This window comes from Fukomys damarensis, unplaced genomic scaffold, assembly GCF_012274545.1.
Source record: "Fukomys damarensis isolate Sample0158 unplaced genomic scaffold, DMR_v1.0_HiC HiC_scaffold_24, whole genome shotgun sequence".
Taxonomy (NCBI): Eukaryota; Metazoa; Chordata; class Mammalia; order Rodentia; family Bathyergidae; genus Fukomys; species Fukomys damarensis.
Window position 1 is genome coordinate 52063037 of NW_022900936.1, and position 10956 is coordinate 52073992.

Below are 10956 nucleotides of genomic sequence, written 5' to 3' on the forward strand. Positions count from 1 at the left end.
TTCTGTTGTTTGTTATGCTATCATCAAGACTTGTATATCATGACTCCTAATATTAATATAAAGCAGTCTTCTGTAACCTTCTCTAACAGGTACACCCACGCAAAGTGAATTCCTAGAGGTGCCACCTGACAAGCATCAAAGGACTGAGACAATTTCTGAAAGGTCTTGCTACTCTGCTCTCCCTCAGAGTTGGCTTTAGACATCATCCTGTAAATATTCAACTCTCATCTGATTAGCAGAATTGCTATTTGTAATGACCACTACTGTGTAGCGCCACCCCACCAAAGACAGAAGTTTGTCTTTACTGAAAATATTGACTCTATAGAAACAATAATTGCAGACTCTTAAGTAGAGTAAATTCTCCCATATGTTCTGTAATATTTAGAATTGTTCCTAATTTGGGGGATATCAATAGAGACTCTGTCCATGATTTTTTAGTTTTTCCTTACTTTTATCAATTTAATTCAAGAGATTTTTAATTTAATCAATATGTAATAGTATCACTTGTGTTATTATAAGTCAGGTTATTGAGGTAGAATTTACAAGCAATAAAATGTATGCTTAAATGTGCAGGTTTTTAAATTTCTGGACACTGGGGATTGAACTCTAGGGGTGCTGGGCTTCATCCCTATCCCTTTTTATTTGTTTTTTATATTTAGAGGCAGAGGCTCACTAAATTTCCCAGGCTGGGCTGAACTTGCTGTTTTAGTCACTGTCTGTCACTGTGACACAGTACCCAACACCTACAACTTAAAGGAGGAGAGGTTTATTCTAGTTCACGGTTGCAATCTCTGATCAACTGGCTCCAACGCAAAAATGACATGGCAGAAGGGCCTCAGTGGAGGGAGGCTGCTCACACCATGGCAGATGGTAGGCACAGAGAGGAGGACACAAGGGGGGAGATGTGCCCTTCCAGGTTATGCCCCCAGTGGCCCACCTACCAAAGCAGGTCAGCTGTAGCACCCCATAACACATAGCCTTCCACAGCCCTGCCTCTGAGTACATGAGGCTTTGTGGGGTGGGGGGATGTTCCTGATCCAAATCACATTTGTGATCCTCCTGCCTCAGCCAAGTGGCTGGGATGTCCGGTGTACACCCGCATGCCCAGCCTTAAGAGTAGAGTTCCTGATTTTTGACAAACATGCATAGTTCTGTATTCACTACCCACTCAAAATGTAGAATTATTTTCATCATGCCAAAAAATTCACTTGTGGCCCTTTGTGGTTAGTCTTTTGTCCCCAGCTTGAGACTATGACAGCCATGGAACTGTTCGGGGTCATTACAGTTTTTGCCTTTTGCAGAATGGTGACTAAGTGGAATCATACAGTATGTAACCTTTTGAACTCAGTTTCTTTAATGGAGCATAATGCTTTCCATTATGTTTATCCATGTTACTGTATGTGTCAGTTTATTCCTTTTTATTGCTGATTTCATAGGCAGATATATCCCATTTTGTTAGCCATTCAACATTTGATGGATATTTGGGTTATTTCTAATTTGGGGCAATAATGAAGAAAGTTGTAAAAAAATTGTGTATAGGTTTTGGGTGGTAGATTTCTTCATTTCTCTTGGGTAAATATCTAAAAGTGACATCTCCAGGTTCTCTGACAAAGAATTTTAAATATAGTGTGGAACTTATTCCTCACAAGCAATCACCTATGGACAGTTACTGTTAGTTTCTTTTAGAGATGAAAGTGAAGATCAACAGAAGTTATGCCATGCCCTAACATTACATGGCCAGTGTGGATAAACCCAGGCTCTCTTACTGTAGAGACAGAGGGCTTCATTCTTCCTTTTTCCATAGCTACAGCTGACCAAGCCCCAGCTCATGGACCCATATAGGAAAGAAAAGTAAAAACTATGACTTCATCACCCATGTGATAAAATGTAATAAAGACTTGATTTTGAGTGGAGAAAAAAAACAGTTTAAAGTATCACATGACAAACTTTATAAAATTAATTTGGGAAAATTGGAGTGGATCACAAAGAAGACAACGCAAGTTAGTTCAAAACTCAAATAAAAACAAGTTCTGACTGTTACCTTTTTATCCAGTTCAAAAAGTATAGGATTGTGACAAGCTCTGCACCAAAACAGCACTGATAGATGTTTTCTCATAAGGCTCCTCTGTTGCTAACACATACTAAATATCATGTTCCCACCAAACCTATCATAAACAATACATCCCCTCAAATGCATATGCACATTTGTGCATTTCTAATACTTCTTTGCCACTAACAATAGTAATAACTTTGGTACATGAATAATTAACATCTTTAACAGTTGCATTTTCGATTCAAGAATATATTGCCTTGGATTCCAAAATGATATTCAGAATATGAACAAGAGAGAAATTGTAGCAAAGATTAACCTCTAAAATATATTGTGGAGACTCTGGAGCTCTTCCATAGAACTGGAAATAATGGACATTGACAGGGAAGTATAAAAGTGGATCATGAATAGTTAATTTCCAATTCTTCTTTGATGTAGGAATTAAAATAAAAACTAAGTCATCCCAGAGACAATTTAAGACACATTTGTCATCCCTTGTGCCTAGTGCAAGGACTTGCATTTATTATGTACTGAATAAACATTTGCTATGTTGAATTTAATCTTTTCACAATAAATGTTTATAGGAATAGTAAGATAACAGTGGCAACTACTCTTTTTAAATTTGATGGGTTTAGCATTAATAAAGACAGTGCATCTAACAGGACTAAAAAAAAAAAAGTATATAAGTGTTACTCTCATGGTAAACAGTTTCAAGGAGGTCCAAACTGAGAGGGACTGTTGAAGCTGTGACTGCTGCTTGGCCCTTGACCACTAGTGTATTCTTTCCTCACACAATTTAGGTACTGAGGGCTGGTGCTTCAGCTCAGTGGTGAACCATGTACTTAACATGTGCTAGGACCTTGGTTCAATTCCTACCAACAGAAAAATAATTCTCAAAGTCTTTTTCATGATAAGTCACAGGCGACACAAGCAGAACCAAAGCAAGTGCAAAATATCCAGCGTTTGAAATCTTCCACGTTAAGGGGCACAGATCACTTCCCAACCTGGAGATGAAATAGTACAGAAATTCTCTTGTACTTCTGTGCAAGCCAGAGCAGTGGCCCAGGACCGAGGCTCTAACTCCAAGATACACTGGATCCTGTTTGAATTGGAACTCAGTGACTTCAAAGAGGAAGAATTCTCTGGAATCGACTCTGGTAAGTCTAGGGGATAGGCCAGAGAGCACCCTGCTCCCAGAAATTGCATTGGCTAAGTTCCAAAAGGCAACTTCTGGCCTCTGCTGCCTGAGTTATTAGCAGTATATGTGCCAATCTCTACATACATGGTATGGTACGATGTTGAACATTGTTCAATGATGCTAACCTTTTTAATCTGGAACTAAGAACCTTAACTGATAGGTGACCATTTTACTTAAACAATTGGAAATAGCCAGCACACAAAAATATTCTTGGGGAATAAAGTACATTAAGGCATACTGGTCATTTCTGAAGAACATAGGTAATGATGGATAATGACAGATGATAGCTTGGGACTAAAATCAATGGGGAAAAAAAAGAATTTGCTGTTAACAGTGCAAAAGAAACCAGGTATGGTGTATAACCCTGTAATCCCAGCACTCTAAGAAGTTGAGACAGGAGGATCCAAGCACAGTCTGGGCAATTTAGCGATTTAGCAAGACCTTGTCTCAAAGCAAAACAAACAAACAAATAAGCAAGAAAGCCTAGAGGTGTAGCTCAGAGAATGTCCTAGGTTTAATCTCCAATTGCCCTCTCCTCAAAGTGCAGAAGGGTTATTTCCCCCATTAATTATAAAATAAGGGTGCTGCATAGGTGGCATACATGGAAGTAAGCACTGTATTTTGCACAGCCAGTCTCCAGTGTGTTCTTACATTAGGTCAACTGCAGAGACCAATAGAGTACATTGAGACTTAATTTCAAATTTTTACTCTCCCTAAAAGTATACATTACTTCATTTTCTTAAGGGAAAATACATTTAAGTGAGCTTCCCATGAAAATGTATGTTAGCTTCCCAAATTCATTTTCTTTGTTCCCTTTCTGATGGGGACGTGCAGGTTGGCTGGAGCTGATCCCACAGCAGCTGTAGTTCCTAGGCATGGTGGTTGGGATAGCATTACGATGCATATCGTAGAGCAGAGATTACTGATGGGGAACATCTAAAGAAGAAAATTATCTCCTCTGTCATGAACGCTATAAAAATATATTTCCTCCTCAGGTTAGGGGTTTAGCTCAGTGGTGTTGCCACCTGCCTCGCAAGCACGAGGTCCTGAGTTTGATCGCCAGTACCAAAAAAAAAAAAGCTCCCTCCTTCTCTTGGTTGTGAATAAGGAAGCAATAGCCCTAGTTGATCTTATGACCTTGTTATCATAAAGACGGCGTCAGGGCTTACCTGCTGCCGGAGAAGGCTGAGTTGAAAGACACAGAAGGAGAGGGGGAACTGCAGCATCACTGAACTGCTGGACCAGGTTTTGCCCAAGTATTCAGATCCTGTGTGAGCAGAAAACAAAGATGGATTACCAATGTCTACATTTCATTGGCATCAGGCCCATGGAAGAGTAAGAGGGAGCTCAAGGGCAGTGAACGCCTTTAGACCTCAAGGAGATCTGACACCCTTGGAAACAAAGATGCAGGAAGCTGTATTGAGCGGGAAGAGGGTGAGACTGCTAAATTTGACAGGCTTAGCCAACTCCAAAGGAAGCTCCAGCAGGAGCACTGATGGCTGGAGGAGTCTCACATGGGCAGAAATGCCCACACACTAGTACTCCTGCTGTTCTTAGTGGCCAGAGCTCTTCCGAAAGCTCAACACCATGTCCCAGGTCAATACTGTGGGGAACCTGAATGCCTAGAGGCTGGTGCACTCAGTTCCTGGCACTGCATTCTTTTCTGAGGGAAGAGCCAGCCGTGCACCTGTCTTACCTCTGGTTTGCTCAAGGTACTTGAACCACCAAATTCATTAATTATTGTAAGTTTTTCTGTTACCACAATCATTAAAATAATTTGACTTCAGCTTTATGTTACTTATGGTGGGAGGAATTTGACTAGTAGCCAGAGAAATACTTTTAGATTTTTGCAAATTTTAGATTTTAGTTCAGTTCAACACGCACTTAATGAGTGAGCAAGATTCTTTAGTTAAGGTATCTCTTAAAAAAACAAACTCAGAATGTAACTGTACTGTATACCTAAAATGTACCAACAAACTCAATGAGAAAAAAAAACTAAAAAATAAGCAGCGCATATCACAGGACTGATGTGCAGTGGGTACACAATAAGTGGTAGCTATTATGTTTTAGTTCCATAGTAGCTCTTCAGCATTTATCAATGGTAATTGAGTTTTTAGTGTCTGTAAGATGCTGCGCTTTTTTTTGGCATGGAAATATTTATAGTTTGTGTTAAAATTCAACTGATAAGAAATATAAATTTTATAACCTAGTTTTATAAGCCTTTACTTTTAACTCACAAATCTTACTATATTTGCAAAGCTAGTAATTTTGTGTTACAATTTCAAACACTTCATTTGTTATTTAATGCTCAATTAGCTTATAAATTTGATGGATTAAATCCCTTAACCAATAACACTATGTAGAAACTTTATTCACTAGATTTTCTTAGACATTTCAAACTATAATTACCAATTTAATAACTTGATTCTTTCAAATATCTCAAATACCAAATTTTTTCAAACTTATAATGCTAACATGCAAGATATTTGCAATCTTTATGAAGCTCATAAATTTAATAAATCAGACTTACAAATTTAATAAATCAGATTCTCTTATCCATTTCAAATATCTTAAAATAGATAAAGCATACATGAAACCACATTAATTATAAAATAGTTCACATAAAGATTAACTTTATTTAAATTTGTATCTTCCTAGGGTTGCACATTCAGTTACACACCATAGGGGAGCAGATGACCATTAAAAACCTGCTGCACATACTTGGTCGAGAAATTGGGACTATATGACAAGGTTACTAATTCAGGTTATGGTAAGTAATGTAGCCTAGGAACAGTATTTAAGTACAACTTAAAAGCTGATTGCACTCCCAGAACCTTCAGGCCCCTTTCCTAACTGGGGTTCAGTTCCTTCATCCTTGGCAGATTCCTTAGTAATTTTCAACCTGGACACAATTTAGTCTCACAACTCAACACATCATGTGTCTTTGTGTGGCTTTTAAATTTCAACTTTGTAATACTTGATTTCCATTGACAGAATTCTGACTCTTGCCTAAATTGCAGCTTACGTCTTTGTGGCCTGGTTTGGTATAATTAATTTAGCACTTCCCCTATATCTTACTTTTTCATTTGTCTGAGCTATATACCAAAGTAATTTATTGAGAAAGAAAATATATCTGCTCTTACGGGAGTTTTCTACTAGAAATAGCTAATCTTTGTACACAAACTACCTATAACAAAAAGCAAAAATGAAGAACACTATGAATTATTTTAAGATCATTATGGTGAATAGAATTCTAAGATGGACTCTATGAACTTTACTCTCTGGTGTTACTCATGAAATTATATTTTTTCCAGATGTAAAAAGGTTACTAATCAGTTGATCTTAATACAGGCCTGCCAAGACATCTGACATAGAATTGTGGGCTAATAAACAGGCGTTGTTTTAAATTGCTCATTTGTGGTAATTTTCAATGCCTCAAGAGGAAACAAATGCAAGCACATAAATACACTTTCTACCCATGCCTACAGATTCGACTTCATTAAACTGTGAAGTAATGTATATATTTTTATGTGTGAGAGTATATTTAAGATACAAGTCTCAGATTCTAAGATCAAGTGTTTTCTCGATGAACTAGTTGATGAAACAGGAAGATCAAGACTTGGTTGATTTAGGGAGGGCTTAGGAATCTGGGTAAAAAGACTCAGTAAGAGAAATCTCCAAAGCCTATTGTTTCCCTCTATTGGCCTCCATAAAAATGTCTATGCCATTCTCCTTTCCGTATCGGCTATTAAAATGAGATGCCTTCTAGGTTGGATTTTGCTCTTCTCCATGCAAAATGTTTTTAGATTAGATGATTTATCCAGTTGACATTCAACAAGACTCAGATGACTTTGTTCAGAGCAAATGAATACCAGTAGGGAAAGACAGGAAAAGAGAGGGTAAAGACAACCAGGTGTTCTTGGGGAGGTGGGTATAGGAGAGGACTATGATGGAACCATGCAGGTGAAGAGGCTCAACACTAAAGGGAAGTTTATGTGCAGGAGTCAAGATAAATGAGGACAGGAATGTATGGCCACACTGTCACTTTGTGCTTAGCGTTTGCTTGCCCTGAAAGAAATGTGAGAGCAAACCCCATCTGCCTTTTATTTTTTCCCATGAAAGCTCATGTACAAAGAAATGGAAAGTTCTAAAACAACCACTTTTATGTTGTATATACTTTTTCCCCTTTATCCTTTCTAGAAAGTAATAATGACCTACAATGTCTTTAACTCATAGAGCACTTTAACTTTTTCAAAGCACAGCCTGTATAAGGATCTTTCATTTCCTGACTGGTCATGAAGATGAAGTTTATAGTCTTTTTATTGCTACTATTTTGACATTTTTATATACTTTTCCCCATACAGCATACAATGTGTTACCCCCTATAATTGCTTTTATATACTACTTGACTTAAAGATTGTTTCAAACCTTTTTGCTCCTAAATCATTTTTATTTTTAGACAGTTAGAACAAGGGCTAGATGGTTTTTAAAAAGAACCAGTCTTCAAGTTGAGAGTATTGTTTTTTCCCTCTTTTTTATGTTTGGCTACCTAAAATGATTCAAGTAATTTTTTAGGAAATGGAATGAAAGATATTTTGAGCCTTTGACTTCTTTACGTCTGATTGTTGTTGTAAGTGTGTGTGGATTAGCCCCCATTTATTAAACTAGGATTTATATTAAACAATATGTCTGATGATCTGATCACTAGTATTTACATGAGTGACAGTAATTTATATCTGTAAGATGTCCTTTGTGTACCAAGAATTTACAGAGTCTGTAAAATTTTTACTTACAGTCTTACTCAAAAACGTAGTATTCTATACTTTAACACTTATAGTGATAAGAAAATAATTTTCCAAAATATTTGATTGCCCCAACATTGTAACTTTGTCACTCTTAACTTTATTTTATAATTTGTTTTCTTAGACAGAGGCTCATTATATAGCCCAGGCTGACTTCAAACTCATGAGCCTCCACTTTAGCCTCCCAGGGACGGGGATCATGGGTATGTACCACCACATCTGGCTTAGTTCCTAGTTTTTAAAATTAAAAGTTCTGATCAATAATTATTTTAATATTTTCATTATAAAAACCATATCAGAATAATGGTTATAAACCTACACTTTTCCTTAAGTCCCTCTTTGAGCATCAGCACTCAGTGTGTTGGTGCTCAGTGCACAGAAGTAATTTCTCAGGTCTGCAGTCTGACTGCAATGACTTAAACTGAGAAGGTCTATCAATAAATATAACCTGCTGGCTATATACTCATTACATTGTCAATAACTATGAATACACTTTTAAAATATATGACTATTGACAGACAACGTATAGTTTTATAAACAAACCAAGCTCTTTAAGTATGTCCAAGAAGGCAGGCTCAGGAGAGGAGGGCATAGATGCTGCAGTAGAAAAGTCGATGCCTAAAGTTTTGGACGTTATGGCACCAACATGAACAGATGTTGTTGGGCGAGACAGGCAGAGTTTTAAATACTGTTTTGTCTTGCAGGCTTGTTTCAAAATAGTGGGAATGATAATTTGAAAGGGTTATGAGCCTTTAGTAGACTAGGGCTTGAATATCTCTCTGGGAGTTTAACCAGGCTGATTTCCTCTCCCCACCTCTATGAACTTACTGCTGAACAATTATTTCTGCAGGCTCACAAATAACTACCCCTACAAGAAATTCTGGACTCTTCTCTTGGAGAAAATAGCACGTGAAAAACACAGTAACAACTGCATAATCAGTGACATGACATCAAAGGTCTCAGAACCATAGTTTTGTTCCCTATCATTTATTTGATTACCACCAAAGAATTCGATTGTAGAAATAACTTTCACTAAATAAGAAAATGCTTTCACCTGTAGAGCTGTAACTGAGTGGCTATGATTAAAGAAATTACAGGTGAGCTCCTGGGATTAATGACACCTGTGGAGCACAGTAACCATGTCAAGAACAATGAGATACTTGATTTGTGGGGATTTTTTTGGTGCCCTGATGTTTTCCCTTCCTGTTGTTTATAAAAGGACTGACTACACTTGCAGTTCCTTAGCTCTCTGTATTTGTAAGTCAGAAGCATTGAACTAACATTATCTTAATAGCTGTGAAATCTTGGGTTGAGAGGTTACTGTGTGCAAGTGGGCATTATAGGTTTTCCCCCTCTTAATTCCAAAAGAAGCTTACATTTTCTAAACAAAAAATGTGAGTGGCAGGACGGAATGATGCTATAATGCGATGGTTCTCTACCTGTCTTTGTCCTGAATCTCAAGATATTCTCTGATATCCGGACATAGGTGTTTGTTGCTGTACAACAACTTCCCTCTGTCTGGGCACTGGTTTACTTTTCACAGCCAAAACATGGTTACTGTTATCCATCCACAAGCAGCACTGCCTTTGCCCCTCACCTCTAAAAACAGTATTAAAGAAATGTGATAAACTAAAGTCAATCATAACTCACCTCTAGAAAGTTTTAATAGATGCAGTTTGCACAAATACATCAGCAGTTACCCTAACAATTAAGGGTTCATATTCTCTAGGATTTTAACCGTGAGTCCTAAAATAAGTTAGGCAAGGAAGCCAGAGATTTTCACATGAAACATGTAGATACATGTTTTCTTTATAACCTTTGAAAATAACCAAGTTCTCTTTTACTATTCGTATTACTCTGTAACTAGCCAACAAAGTGAGATCATGCATTACTCATATATCGAAGGCAGTGTGTTAGCTACTTGTCTCTCATTGCTGAGACAAAATATCCAACACCCAAAGTTAAGGGGTGGTATTTAACTCACAGTTCACGGCTCGGCTGGCTCCAAGGCAGGGTGGCAGAGGGACCACAGCTCATGGCAGCAGAAGCGCCAAAAGCAACAAGAGAAGTAGGAGGAATGGTTGCAGAGGAGAAGCAGTTTGCTCCTCTTATTCGGCCTACTGGGATTAGGGAGGTGCCAAATCAATCACTCAGGTGTAGATTACTAATCACATGCCCTTAATCCTACCCACACACTCTAGAATCACCCACCTAGGAAAAAGAAAGCCCCACCTCATTGGCTTGAGGCTTTGGAGGGGACATCCAAACAAGCCACAAGAGGCAGCAATTCTCAGACTTTAACATACATCAGAATCACATGAAAAATTTGTTAAAATGAAGATGGCTGGTAGAACTCCAGAGTTTCTGACTTAGGAGGTCTGGAGTAGGGGCCAGAGAATTTTCATTTCCTTAGTACTTCTTACTCTTGAAAAAATTTTATGCATTTGTTATGTTTAGTATGTTGTTTTGAAACATATACTTGAGAATTTTTATTTCTTAGAATTTCCCATTTAATGCATATGCTGCTGGTCCAGGGACCATACTTTGAGAGTTACCATATTAAGGAAATGGTATGGAATTCTGGTTCTACTCATTTCACACTTTTCTGGTTAACTCTCATTTACTGAAGGATTATGTGGACTGTTTTTAAGATGATAGTAGTTCTAAATTATTCAAGCGCTTTAATTGTGAGCTGGCACTGGAAAACAGCACTGGAAATGACTTTGGCTGGCTAAAACTTAAGGGATCCATTTATCCACTTTAGAAAACCTGGCTAAACCAAAACCTAAAGACTTGATTCTAGAGAGGCTGCAGGTGTGTGGCATATTTTGTTCTTATGGGATAACAGGAGTGTCATATAAATTCCCTCATTAGCTTTTATATTTACAAAAAAGTTTCCCTTGCAC

At 37.7% G+C, this 10956-nt stretch overlaps 1 long non-coding RNA gene across 1 annotated transcript; it reads right to left on the reverse strand.

Annotated features, from left to right (window-relative positions):
- Nucleotides 1-2992: 2992 nt before the first annotated feature.
- Nucleotides 2993-10113, reverse strand: LOC104866278. The gene is made up of 3 exons (XR_781407.1): nucleotides 10035-10113; nucleotides 4418-4515; nucleotides 2993-3054 (listed from the first exon to the last, which is right to left on the reverse strand). It is a non-coding gene; the product is annotated as an uncharacterized LOC104866278 (long non-coding RNA).
- Nucleotides 10114-10956: the final 843 nt, after the last annotated feature.